This window comes from Salvelinus fontinalis, unplaced genomic scaffold, assembly GCF_029448725.1.
Source record: "Salvelinus fontinalis isolate EN_2023a unplaced genomic scaffold, ASM2944872v1 scaffold_0037, whole genome shotgun sequence".
Lineage (NCBI taxonomy): Eukaryota > Metazoa > Chordata > Actinopteri > Salmoniformes > Salmonidae > Salvelinus > Salvelinus fontinalis.
This window is the reverse complement of record NW_026600246.1, coordinates 64,415-80,000: the sequence shown is the minus strand read 5'-3', so window position 1 is coordinate 80,000 and position 15,586 is coordinate 64,415. Positions and strand designations below refer to the sequence as shown.

At 42.5% G+C, this 15,586-nt stretch overlaps 1 pseudogene; it reads left to right on the top strand.

The window, feature by feature from the left end:
* Nucleotides 1-15,586, top strand: part of LOC129842405 (transmembrane protein 8B-like) — a 50,373-nt pseudogene that overhangs the window by 29,495 nt on the left and 5,292 nt on the right.

Genomic DNA, 15,586 nt, shown 5'->3' with positions numbered 1-15,586 from the left:
CCCACGCTCCTCACCTACCCCCTCAACACACAGTCTACTGGAGGGACCCTGAACCTGGAGATTACACTCAACACTGTGAGTAACACACCCCACGCTCCTCACCTACCCCCTCAACACACAGTCTACTGGAGGGACCCTGAACCTGGAGATTACACTCAACACTGTGAGTAACACACCCATGACGAAGTATCATTTTTTTCTGTAAACTGATGTGTGTGTGTGTGTGTGTGTGTGTGTGTTGTAGACTAATACAACGGTAGGAACCAGCAGTGTGAAGGCCTGTCTCTCCCCCTGGGCTCCTGTCCTCGCACTCAACTACTCCCATCCCTGTCACACAGGTAGGACACACACACACACACACACACACCACACACACACACATTATATACAGTATCAGTCAAAAGTTTGGACGCAGCTACTCATTCCAGGGTTTTTCTTTATTCTTCGCATTCTCTCAACCAACTTCACGAGGAATGCTTCTCCAACAGTCTTGAAGGAGTTCCCACATATGCTGAGCACTTGTTGGCTGCTTTTCCTTCACTCTAAGGTCCAGATCGGGTTAATGTGGAGGCCAGGTCACCTGATGCAACACTCCATCACTCTCCTTCTTGGTCAAATAGCCCTTAGACAGCCTGGAGGTGTTTTAGTTCATTATCCTGTTGAAAAACAAATGATAGTCTCACTAAGCGCAAACCAGATGGGATGGCGTATCGCTGCAGAATGCTGTGGTAGTCATACTGGTTAAGTGTGTCTTGAATTCTAAATAAATCACTGACAGTGTCACCAGCAAAGCACCATCACACCTCCTCCTCCTCCTCCATGCTTCACGGTGGGAACCACACCTCCTCCTCCTCCTCCTCCATGCTTCACGGTGGGAACCACACCTCCTCCTCCATGCTTCACGGTGGGAACTACACATGCAGAGATCATCCGTTCACCTACTCTGCGTTTCACAAAGACACAGCGGTTGGAACCAAAAATAGACTCATCAGACCAAAGGACAGATTTCCACCAGTCTAATGTCCATTGCTCGTGTTTCTTGGCCCAAGCAAGTCTCTTCTTCTTATTGGTTTCCTTTAGTAGTGGTTTCTTTGCAGCTATTCGACCATGAAGGCCTGATTCAGTCTCCTCTGAACAGTTGATGTTGAGATGTGTCTGTTACTTGAACTCTGTGAAGCATTTACTTGGGCTACAATTTCTGAGGCTGGTAACTCTAATGAACTTATCCTCTGCAGCAGAGGTAACTCTGGGTCTTCCTTTCCTGTGGCGGTCCTCATGAGAGACAGTTTCATCATATCCTCTGCAGCAGAGGTAACTCTGGGTCTTCCTTTCCTGTGGCGGTCCTCATGAGAGACAGTTTCATCATATCCTCTGCAGCAGAGGTAACTCTGGGTCTTCCTTTCCATTCTGAGGCTGGTAACTCTAATGAACTTATCCTCTGCAGCAGAGGTAACTCTGGGTCTTCCTTTCCTGTGGCGGTCCTCATGAGAGCCAGTTTCATCATAGCGCCTGATGGACTTTGCGGCTGCAGTTGAAGAAACGTTTAACCTGTCTAGGCTAGCGGCACACCCCCCCACATTCCACTGAAAAGGCAGAGCCGCGAAATTCAATTTTTTTTTTTTTTTTTTTTTAAATATTTAACTTTCACACATTAAAGTCCAATACAGCTAATGAAAGACACAGATCTTGTGAATCCAGTCAACATGTCCGATTTTTAAAATGTTTTACAGGGAAGACACAATATGTAAAGATGTAAATCTATTAGCTAAACACATTAGCATAAGACACCATCTTTTATTTGTCCACCAACACCAGTAGCTATCACCAATTCGGCTAAACTAAGATATTGATAGCCACTAACCAAGAAAAAAGCTCATCAGATGACAGTCTGATAACATATTTATGGTATAGGATAGGTTTTGTTAGAAAAATGTGCATATTTCAGGTAGATGTCATAGTTTACAATTGCACCCACCGTCACAAATGGACTAGAATAAATACATAGAGCAACGTGTTTACCTACTTACTAATCATCAAACATTTCGTAAAAATACACAGCATACACTAATCGAAAGACACAGATCCTGTGAATACAGACAATATTTCAGATTTTCTAAGTGTCTTACAGCGAAAACACAATAAATAGTTATATTAGCATACCACATGTTCAAACATTACCAGAGCATAGATTCTAGCCAAAGAAAGCGATAAAAGTCAACATCGCCAAAATATATAAATTTTTTCACTAACCTTCTCAGAATTCTTCCGATGACACTCCTGTAACATCATATTACAACATACATATACAGTTTGTTCGAAAATGTGCATATTTAGCCACCAAAATCATGGTTAGACAATGACAAAAGTTGCCCAGCTGGTCAGACAATGTCGTGCGCCATATTAGACAGTGATCTAGTCGTATACATAAATACTCATAAACGTGACTAAAAAATATAGGGTGGACAGCGATTGATAGACAACTTAATTCTTAATACAATCGCTGATTTACATTTTTTTAATTATCCTTACTTTTCAATACAGTTTGCGCCAAGCGAAGCTACGTCAAACAAAATGGCGTCATAAGCGATTAACATTTTTCGACAAACACGATTTATCATAATAAATTATTCCTACTTTGAACTATTCTTCCATCAGAATCTTGGGCAAAGAATCCTTTCTTGGGTCTAATCGTCTTTTGGTCGAAAGCTGTCCTCTTGCCATGTAGAAATGCCCATTGCGTTCGGCATGAACTGGAACCGTGCCCAGAGATTCACAGTGTCTCAGAAATAAATGTCCCAAAATCGCACTAAACGGATATAAATTGCTATAAAACGGTTTAAATTAACTACCTTATGATGTTTTTAACTCCTATAACGAGTAGAAACATGACCGGAGAAATATAACTGGCTACACTAATGCTTGGAAAAAGAGCAGGTCGGTGTCCACCGCGCGCCCGACGCATCTGGAAAAGAGTTCCTATCTTTGCTTATTTGAGCTGTTCTTGCCATAATGTGGACTTGGTCTTTTACCAAGTAGGGCTATCTTCTGTATACCACCCCTACCTTGTCACAACACAACTGACTGGCTCAAACGCGTTAAGAAGGAAAGAAATTCCACAATTTAACTTTTAACAAGGCACACCTGTTAATTGAAATGCATTCCAGGTGACTACCTCATGAAACTGGTTGAGAGAATGTCAAGATTTTGCAAAGCTGTCACCAGGGCAAAGGGTGGTTACTTTGAAGAATCTCAAATAGAAAATATTTTTGTAATTGTTTTACACTTTTTGTTTGCTTTTTTGGTTACTACATGATTCCATATGTGTTATTTCATAGTTTTGTTTTCTTATTATTCTAAAATGTAGAAAATAGTAAAAATAAAGAACAACCCTGGAATGAGTAGCTGTCCAAACGCTTGACTGTTACTATATATATATATATATTTATACACACTGATAGTTTGACTGGTACTATATATATATATTTATACACACTGATAGTTTGACTGGTACTATATATATATATATATTTATATATATATATATATATATACACTGATAGTTTGACTGGTACTATATTTATATACACTGATAGTTTGACTGGTACTATATATATATATACAATGATAGTTTAATTGGTACTATATATATATTTATATTTAAATATATATACTGATGGTTTAACTGGTACTATATATATTTATATTTAAATATATATACTGATGGTTTAACTGGTACTATATATATATTTATATTTAAATATATATACTGATGGTTTAACTGGTACTATATATATTTATATTTATATATATATACTGCTAGTTTAACTGGTACTATATATATTTATACATATATTCTGATAGTTTAACTGGTACTATGTATATTTATATATATATTCTGATAGTTTAACTGGTACTATATATATTTATATATATATTCTGATAGTTTAACTAGTACTATATATATATTTTGTTCTCAGCGTTGTTCTCAGCGGTTGGGTTGACTGTGAACGTCAGTGTTCCTGTGACCGTCATCAGACTTCCCTTCCCTCAGGCTGCTACCTGGTACCTCACCTTACAACTCTACTGCAACAGGTACCATCTACACCACAGCTGGTAATATAACACCACGGCTGGTAATATAACACCACGGCTGGTAATATAACACCACAGCTGGTAATATAACACCACAGCTGGTAATATAACACCACAGCTGGTAATATAACACCACAGCTGGTAATATAACACCACAGCTGGTAATATAACACCACAAATGGTAATATAACACCACAGCTGGTAATATAACACCACAGCTGGTAATATAACACCACAGCTGGTAATATAACACCACAGCTGGTAATATAACACCACAGCTGGTAATATAACACCACAGCTGGTAATATAACACCACAGCTGGTAATATAACACCACGGCTGGTAATATACCACCACAGCTGGTAATATAACACCACAGCTGGTAATATAACACCACAGCTGGTAATATAACACCACAGCTCCATGTATCAGCCTGTATCTAATGTCTCTCTCCAGTAGTGTCTGTGGTAACAGTAACACCACAGCTCCATGTATCAGCCTGTATCTAATGTCTCTCTCCAGTAGTGTCTGTGGTAACGTGACAGTGACACCACAGCTCCATGTATCAGCCTGTATCTAATGTCTCTCTCCAGTAGTGTCTGTGGGAACGTGACAGTAACACCACAGCTCCATGTATCAGCCTGTATCTAATGTCTCTCCAGTAGTGTCTGTGGTAACAGTAACACCACAGCTCCATGTATCAGCCTGTATCTAATGTCTCTCTACAGTAGTGTCTGTGGTAACAGTAACACCACAGCTCCATGTATCAGCCTGTATCTAATGTCTCTCTCCAGTAGTGTCTGTGGTAACGTGACAGTAACACCACAGCTCCATGTATCAGCCTGTATCTAATGTCTCTCTCCAGTAGTGTCTGTGGTAACAGTAACACCACAGCTCCATGTATCAGCCTGTATCTAATGTCTCTCTCCAGTAGTGTCTGTGGTAACAGTAACACCACAGCTCCATGTATCAGCCTGTATCTAATGTCTCTCTCCAGTAGTGTCTGTGGTAACGTGACAGTAACACCACAGCTCCATGTATCAGCCTGTATCTAATGTCTCTCTCCAGTAGTGTCTGTGGTAACGTGACAGTAACACCACAGCTCCATGTATCAGCCTGTATCTAATGTCTCTCTCCAGTAGTGTCTGTGGTAACAGTAACACCACAGCTCCATGTATCAGCCTGTATCTAATGTCTCTCTCCAGTAGTGTCTGTGGTAACGTGACAGTAACACCACAGCTCCATGTATCAGCCTGTATCTAATGTCTCTCTCCAGTAGTGTCTGTGGTGACAGTAACACCACAGCTCCATGTATCAGCCTGTATCTAATGTCTCTCTCCAGTAGTGTCTGTGGTAACAGTAACACCACAGCTCCATGTATCAGCCTGTATCTAATGTCTCTCTCCAGTAGTGTCTGTGGTAACAGTAACACCACAGCTCCATGTATCAGCCTGTATCTAATGTCTCTCTCCAGTAGTGTCTGTGGTAACAGTAACACCACAGCTCCATGTATCAGCCTGTATCTAATGTCTCTCTCCAGTAGTGTCTGTGGTGACAGTAACACCACAGCTCCATGTATCAGCCTGTATCTAATGTCTCTCTCCAGTAGTGTCTGTGGTAACAGTAACACCACAGCTCCATGTATCAGCCTGTATCTAATGTCTCTCTCCAGTAGTGTCTGTGGTAACAGTAACACCACAGCTCCATGTATCAGCCTGTATCTAATGTCTCTCTCCAGTAGTGTCTGTGGTAACGTGACAGTAACACCACAGCTCCATGTATCAGCCTGTATCTAATGTCTCTCTCCAGTAGTGTCTGTGGTAACAGTAACACCACAGCTCCATGTATCAGCCTGTATCTAATGTCTCTCTCCAGTAGTGTCTGTGGTAACGTGACAGTGACACCACAGCTCCATGTATCAGCCTGTATCGATGACTGTGGGACCTTTGGAGAGTGTCGACTGTTGAGGTCATTCAGCTATCTCTACGCTGCCTGTGTCTGCAAAGCCGGTAGGTCTCTCACTCACTCACACACACACACACACACACACACACACATACACATACACACACACACACACACACACACACACACACATACACATACACATACACATAGATATACAGTATCGGTCAAAAGTTTGGACACCTACTCATTCTAGGGTTTTTCTACATTGTAGAATAATAGTGAAGACATCAACACTATATGGAAGCATGTTGTAAATGAAAAAGTGTATATATATATAGTATATGTAGTATGTTGGTGTGCCTTATAAACTGGCCTCTACATATACTGTATATATACAGTCAGTGTGGTGGTGTACCTAATAAACTGGTCTCTGACTGTATATATATATATATAGTATATGTAGTGTGGTGGTGTACCTAATAAACTGGCCTCTGACTGTATTTATATATATATAGTATATGTAGTGTGGTGGTGTACCTAATAAACTGGCCTCTACATATACTATATATATACAGTCAGTGTGGTGGTGTACCTAATAAACTGGCCCCTGTCTATATATATATATATATATATATATATATAGTATATGTAGTGTGGTGGTGTACCTAATAAACTGGCCTCTGACATATATATAGTATATGTAGTGTGGTGGTGTACCTAATAAACTGGCCTCTGACATATATATAGTATATGTAGTGTGGTGGTGTACCTAATAAACTGGCCTCTGACATATATATAATATATGTAGTGTGATGGTGTACCTAATAAACTGGCCTCTGACATATATATAGTATATGTAGTGTGGTGGTGTACCTAATAAACTGGCCTCTGACTATATATATATATAGTATATGTAGTGTGGTGGTGTACCTAATAAACTGGCCTCTGACATATATATAGTATATGTAGTGTGGTGGTGTACCTAATAAACTGGCCCCTGACTGTATATATATATATAGTATATGTACTGTGGTGGTGTACCTAATAAACTGGCCCCTGACTGTATATATATATATATATATATATATAGTATATGTAGTGTGGTGGTGTACCTAATAAACTGGCCCCTGACTATGTATATATATATATAGTATATGTAGTGTGGTGGTGTACCTAATAAACTGGCCCCTGACTATGTATATATATATATATAGTATATGTACTGTGGTGGTGTACCTAATAAACTGGCCCCTGACTGTATATATATATATATATATATATATATATATATAGTATATGTAGTGTGGTGGTGTACCTAATAAACTGGCCCCTGACTATGTATATATATATATAGTATATGTAGTGTGGTGGTGTACCTAATAAACTGGCCCCTGACTATGTATATATATATATAGTATATGTAGTGTGGTGGTGTACCTAATAAACTGGTCTCTGACTATATATATATATATATATATATATATAGTATATATAGTATATGTAGTGTGGTGGTGTACCTAATAAACTGGCCTCTGTCTGTATATATATATATATATATATAGTATATGTAGTGTGGTGGTGTACCTAATAAACTGGCCTCTACATATACTATATATATACAGTCAGTGTGGTGGTGTACCTAATAAACTGGCCCCTGTCTGTATATATATATATATATATATATATATATATATATATATATATATAGTATATGTAGTGTGGTGGTGTACCTAATAAACTGGCCTCTGACATATATAGTATATGTAGTGTGGTGGTGTACCTAATAAACTGGCCTCTGACATATATATAGTATATGTAGTGTGGTGGTGTACCTAATAAACTGGCCTCTGACTATATATATATATAGTATATGTAGTGTGGTGGTGTACCTAATAAACTGGCCCCTGACTATGTATATATATATATAGTATATGTAGTGTGGTGGTGTACCTAATAAACTGGCCCCTGTCTGTATATATATATATATATATATATATATATATATATATATATATATATATATATATATATAGTATATGTAGTGTGGTGGTGTACCTAATAAACTGGCCTCTGACATATATATAGTATATGTAGTGTGGTGGTGTACCTAATAAACTGGCCTCTGACTATATATATAGTATATGTAGTGTGGTGGTGTACCTAATAAACTGGCCATATTTTGTGTGTTCAGGTTGGAGTGGGTGGGGCTGTACTGATGACATCACAGCCCAGTCTTACGGTCGTCAGCTGACAGCAGTCCTACTGCTCACGCTCAGTAACCTCCTCTTCATCCCTCCCATCGTCATCGCTGTCCGACGCTGTTACATCACTGAGGCCTCGGTCTACCTCTTCACCATGTTCTCCTCTACTGTGAGTTATATATACACACTAACCCCAACCTATTGTCCTCTCTACCATGTTCTCCTCTACTGTGAGTTATATATACACACTAACCCCAACCTATTGTCCTCTTCACCATGTTCTCCTCTACTGTGAGTTATATATACACACTAACCCCAACCTATTGTCCTCTCTACCATGTTCTCCTCTACTGTGAGTTATATATACACACTAACCCCAACCTATTGTCCTCTCTACCATGTTCTCCTCTACTGTGAGTTATATATACACACTAACCCCAACCTATTGTCCTCTCTACCATGTTCTCCTCTACTGTGAGTTATATATACACACTAACCCCAACCTATTGTCCTCTCTACCATGTTCTCCTCTACTGTGAGTTATATATACACACTAACCCCAACCTATTGTCCTCTCTACCATGTTCTCCTCTACTGTGAGTTATATATACACACTAACCCCAACCTATTGTCCTCTCTACCATGTTCTCCTCTACTGTGAGTTATATATACACACTAACCCCAACCTATTGTCCTCTCTACCATGTTCTCCTCTACTGTGAGTTATATATACACACTAACCCCAACCTATTGTCCTCTCTACCATGTTCTCCTCTACTGTGAGTTATATATACACACTAACCCCAACCTATTGTCCTCTCTACCATGTTCTCCTCTACTGTGAGTTATATATACACACTAACCCCAACCTATTGTCCTCTCTACCATGTTCTCCTCTACTGTGAGTTATATATACACACTAACCCCAACCTATTGTCCTCTCTACCATGTTCTCCTCTACTGTGAGTTATATATACACACTAACCCCAACCTATTGTCCTCTCTACCATGTTCTCCTCTACTGTGAGTTATATATACACACTAACCCCAACCTATTGTCCTCTCTACCATGTTCTCCTCTACTGTGAGTTATATATACACACTAACCCCAACCTATTGTCCTCTCTACCATGTTCTCCTCTACTGTGAGTTATATATACACACTAACCCCAACCTATTGTCCTCTCTACCATGTTCTCCTCTACTGTGAGTTATATATACACACTAACCCCAACCTATTGTCCTCTCTACCATGTTCTCCTCTACTGTGAGTTATATATACACACTAACCCCAACCTATTGTCCTCTCTACCATGTTCTCCTCTACTGTGAGTTATATATACACACTAACCCCAACCTATTGTCCTCTCTACCATGTTCTCCTCTACTGTGAGTTATATATACACACTAACCCCAACCTATTGTCCTCTCTACCATGTTCTCCTCTACTGTGAGTTATATATACACACTAACCCCAACCTATTGTCCTCTACCATGTTCTCCTCTACTGTGAGTTATATATACACACTAACCCCAACCTATTGTCCTCTCTACCATGTTCTCCTCTACTGTGAGTTATATATACACACTAACCCCAACCTATTGTCCTCTCTACCATGTTCTCCTCTACTGTGAGTTATATATACACACTAACCCCAACCTATTGTCCTCTCTACCATGTTCTCCTCTACTGTGAGTTATATATACACACTAACCCCAACCTATTGTCCTCTCTACCATGTTCTCCTCTACTGTGAGTTATATATACACACTAACCCAGGTTCATCTCTCTGTAGGTGATGGCTTTGTTATGGAAGGTTAGGGTTCATCTCTTCCTTTTAGGTGGTTGTGGAATTTAAAACTCTTTTCTGGATTTTGATAATTAGCAGGTATCGGCCTAATTCTGCTCTGCATTATTTGGTGTTCTACGTTGTACACTGAGGATATTAGTCTCAATTTGGTGTTTGTCCCATTTAGTGAATAATTGGTTGGTGAGCGGACCCCAGACCTCACAACCATAAAGGGCAATGGGTTCTATAACTGATTCAAGTATTTTTAGCCAGATCCTAATTGGTATGTTGAAATCTCTCTCTCTCTCCTCTCTCCTCTGTCTCTCCACTCCACTCTACTCTACTTTCTCTCCTGTCCTCTCCTCTCCTCTCCTCTCCTCTCCTCTCCTCTCCTCTCCTCTCCTCTGTCTCCTCTCCTCTCCTCTGTCTCCTCTCCTCTCCTCTGTCTCCTCTCCTCTGTCTCCTCTCCTCTGTCTCCTCTCCTCTCCTCTCCCCTCCCCTCCCCTCCTCTCCTCTCCTCTCCCCTCCCCTCCCCTCCCCTCCCCTCCCCTCCCCTCCCCTCCTCCCCCCTCCTCTCCTCTCCCCTCCCCTCCCCTCCCCTCCCCTCCTCCTCTCCTCTCCTCTGTCTCCTCTCCTCTCCTCTCCTCTGTCTCCTCTCCTCTGTCTCCTCTCCTCTGTCTCCTCTCCTCTGTCTCCTCTCCTCTGTCTCCTCTCCTCTGTCTCCTCTCCCCTCCCCTCCTCTCCTCTCCCCCCCCTCCCCTCCCCTCCTCTCCTCTCCTCTCCTCTCCTCTGTCTCCTCTCCCCTCCCCTCCCGTCCTCTCCTATCCTCTCCTCTCCTCTCCTCCTCTCCCCTCCCCTCCTCTCCTCTCCCCCCCCTCCCCTCCCCTCCTCTCCTCTCCTCTCCTCTCCTCTCCTCTGTCTCCTCTCCCCTCCCCTCCCGTCCTCTCCTATCCTCTCCTCTCCTCTCCTCCTCTCCCCTCCCCTCCCCTCCCCTCCCCTCCCGTCCTCTCCTCTCCTCTCCTCTCCTCTCCTCTCCTCTCCTCTCCTCTCCCCTCCCCTCCCCTCCCCTCCCCTCCCCTCCTGTCCTCTCCTATCCTCTCCTCTCCTCTCCTCTCTCCAGTTCTACCATGCATGTGACCAGCCTGGTTTAACAGTGATGTGTATCATGGATTACGACACTCTCCAGTACTGTGACTTCCTGGGTTCAGTCTGTTCTATCTGGGTCACTGTTCTCTGCATGGCCCGAGTCAGAGACACATTCAAACACGTACGTTAACACACACACACTCACACACCTACTACAAACACACACACTCACAGACCTAGGACAAACACACACACTCACAGACCTACTACACACACACTCACAGATCTAGGACAAACACACACACTCACAGACCTAGGACAAACACACACACTCACAGACCTACTACACACACACTCACAGATCTAGGACAAACACACACACTCACAGACCTACTACACACACACTCACAGACCTAGTACAAACACACACACTCACAGACCTAGGACAAACACACACACTCACAGACCTACTACACACACACTCACAGACCTACGACAAACATACACACTCACAGACCTACGACAAACACACACACTCACAGACCTAGTACAAACACACACACTCACAGACCTAGGACAAACACACACACTCACACACCTACTACAAACACACACACTCACAGACCTAGTACAAACACACACACTCACAGACCTACTACAAACACACACACTCACAGACCTAGTACACACACACACACTCACAGACCTAGGACAAACACACACACTCACAGACCTAGGACAAACACACACACTCACACACCTAGGACAAACACACACACTCACACACCTACTACAAACACACACACTCACAGACCTAGTACAAACACACACACTCACAGACCTAGGACAAACACACACACTCACAGACCTAGGACAAACACACACACTCACACACCTACTACAAACACACACACTCACAGACCTACGACAAACATACACACTCACAGACCTACGACAAACACACACACTCACAGACCTAGTACAAACACACACACTCACAGACCTAGGACAAACACACACACTCACACACCTACTACAAACACACACACTCACAGACCTAGTACAAACACACACACTCACAGACCTAGGACAAACACACACACTCACAGACCTAGTACACACACACTCACAGACCTAGTACACACACACTCACAGACCTACTACAAACACACACACTCACAGACCTAGTACACACACACTCACTCACAGACCTAGTACAAACACACACACTCACAGACCTAGGACAAACACACACACTCACAGACCTAGGACAAACACACACACTCACAGACCTACGACAAACACACACACTCACAGACCTAGGACAAACACACACACTCACAGACCTAGTACAAACACACACACTCACAGACCTAGGACAAACACACACACTCACAGACCTAGGACAAACACACACACTCACACACCTAGGACAAACACACACACTCACAGACCTACTACAAACACACACACTCACAGACCTAGGACAAACACACACACTCACAGACCTACTACAAACACACACACTCACAGACCTACTACAAACACACACACTCACAGACCTACTACAAACACACACACTCACAGACCTACTACAAACACACACACTCACACACCTACTACAAACACACACACTCACAGACCTAGTACACACACACACACTCACAGACCTAGTACAAACACACACACTCACAGACCTAGTACACACACACTCACAGACCTAGTACAAACACACACACTCACAGACCTAGTACACACACACACACTCACAGACCTAGTACAAACACACACACTCACAGACCTAGTACACACACACTCACAGACCTAGTACAAACACACACACTCACAGACCTAGTACAAACACACACACTCACAGACCTAGTACAAACACACACACTCACACACCTAGTACAAACACACACACTCACAGACCTACTACAAACACACACACTCACAGACCTAGTACAAACACACACACTCACAGACCTAGTACAAACACACACACTCACACACCTAGTACAAACACACACACTCACAGACCTACTACAAACACACACACTCACAGACCTAGTACAAACACACACACTCACAGACCTAGGACAAACACACACACTCAGACGTGATATGTCGTGCTAACGCTTGTTTTGGTGTGTGTGTGTGTGTGTGTGTGTGTGTGTGTGTGTGTGTGTGTGTGGTGTGTGTGTAGATGTTGTTCATGCTAGGTACTCTGCTGATAGCGATGTCCATGCAGCTGGACCGGAGAGGACTGTGGAACATGCTGGGACCCATCCTCTGTGCTGTACTGGTCATGGTGACCTCCTGGGTAACTATACATCCATGGTGACCTCCTGGGTAACTATATATCCATGGTGACCTCCTGTGTAACTATACATCCATGGTGACCTCCTGGGTAACTATATATCCATGGTGACCTCCTGGGTAACTATACATCCATGGTGACCTCCTGGGTAACTATACATCCATGGTGACCTCCTGGGTAACTATACATCCATATATCCATGGTGACCTCCTGGGTAACTATATATCCATGGTGACCTCCTGGGTAACTATACATCCATGGTGACCTCCTGGGTAACTATATATCCATGGTGACCTCCTGGGTAACTATACATCCATGGTGACCTCCTGGGTAACTATATATCCATGGTGACCTCCTGGGTAACTATACATCCATGGTGACCTCCTGGGTAACTATATATCCATGGTGACCTCCTGGGTAACTATATATCCATGGTGACCTCCTGGGTAACTATATATCCATACATCCATGGTGACCTCCTGGGTAACTATATATCCATGGTGACCTCCTGGGTAACTATATATCCATGGTGACCTCCTGGGTAACTATACATCCATGGTGACCTCCTGGGTAACTATACATCCATGGTGACCTCCTGGGTAACTATATATCCATGGTGACCTCCTGGGTAACTATACATCCATGGTGACCCCCTGGGTAACTATACATCCATGGTGACCCCCTGGGTAACTATACATCCATGGTGACCCCCTGGGTAACTATACATCCATGGTGACCTCCTGGGTAACTATACATCCATATATCCATGGTGACCTCCTGGGTAACTATATATCCATGGTGACCTCCTGGGTAACTATACATCCATGGTGACCTCCTGGATAACTATATATCCATGGTGACCTCCTGGGTAACTATACATCCATGGTGACCTCCTGGGTAACTATACATCCATGGTCACCTCCTGGGTAACTATACATCCATGGTGACCTCCTGGGTAACTATATATCCATGGTGACCTCCTGGGTAACTATATATCCATGGTGACCTCTTGGGTAACTATACATCCATGGTGACCTCCTGGGTAACTATATATCCATGGTGACCTCCTGGGTAACTATACATCCATGGTGACCTCCTGGGTAACTATACATCCATGGTGACCTCCTGGGTAACTATACATCCATGGTGACCTCCTGGGTAACTATACATCCATGGTGACCTCCTGGGTAACTATATATCCATGGTGACCTCCTGGGTAACTATACATCCATGGTGACCTCCTGGGTAACTATACATCCATGGTGACCTCCTGGGTAACTATACATCCATGGTGACCTCCTGGGTAACTATACATCCATGGTGACCTCCTGGGTAACTATACATCCATGGTGACCTCCTGGGTAACTATATATCCATGGTGACCTCCTGGGTAACTATACATCCATGGTGACCTCCTGGGTAACTATACATCCATGGTGACCTCCTGGGTAACTATATATCCATGGTGACCTCCTGGGTAACTATACATCCATGGTGACCTCCTGGGTAACTATACATCCATGGTGACCTCCTGGGTAACTATATATCCATGGTGACCTCCTGGGTAACTATACATCCATGGTGACCTCCTGGGTAACTATACATCCATGGTGACCTCCTGGGTAACTATACATCCATGGTGACCTCCTGGGTAACTATACATCCATGGTGACCTCCTGGGTAACTATACATCCATGGTGACCTCCTGGGTAACTATACATCCATGCATACAGTACCAGTCAAAAGTGTGGACACTCCTTCTCATTCCAGGGTTTTTCTTTATTTTTACTATTTTCTACCTTGTAGAAATATGGATTCATGGAGTAACCAAAAAAGTGTTAATTAAACAAATTTAAATATATTTGAGAATCTTCAAGTAGCCATTAACCCTTGATGGTTTTTGCGACTGCAGTTGAAGAAACTTTCAAAGTTCTTGAAATTTTCCATATTGACTGACCTTCATGTCTTAAAGTATTGATGGTCTGTCGTTTCTCTTTGCTTGTTTGTTTGAGCTGTTTTTGCCAAAATATGGACTTGGTCTTCTACCAAATAGGGCTATCTTCTGCACCCCTAACAACACAACTGATTGGATGAAACGCATTAAGGAAAGAAATTCCACAAATTAACAAGACACACCTGTTAATTGAAATGCATTCCAGGTGACTACCTCATGAAGCTGGTTGAGAGAAT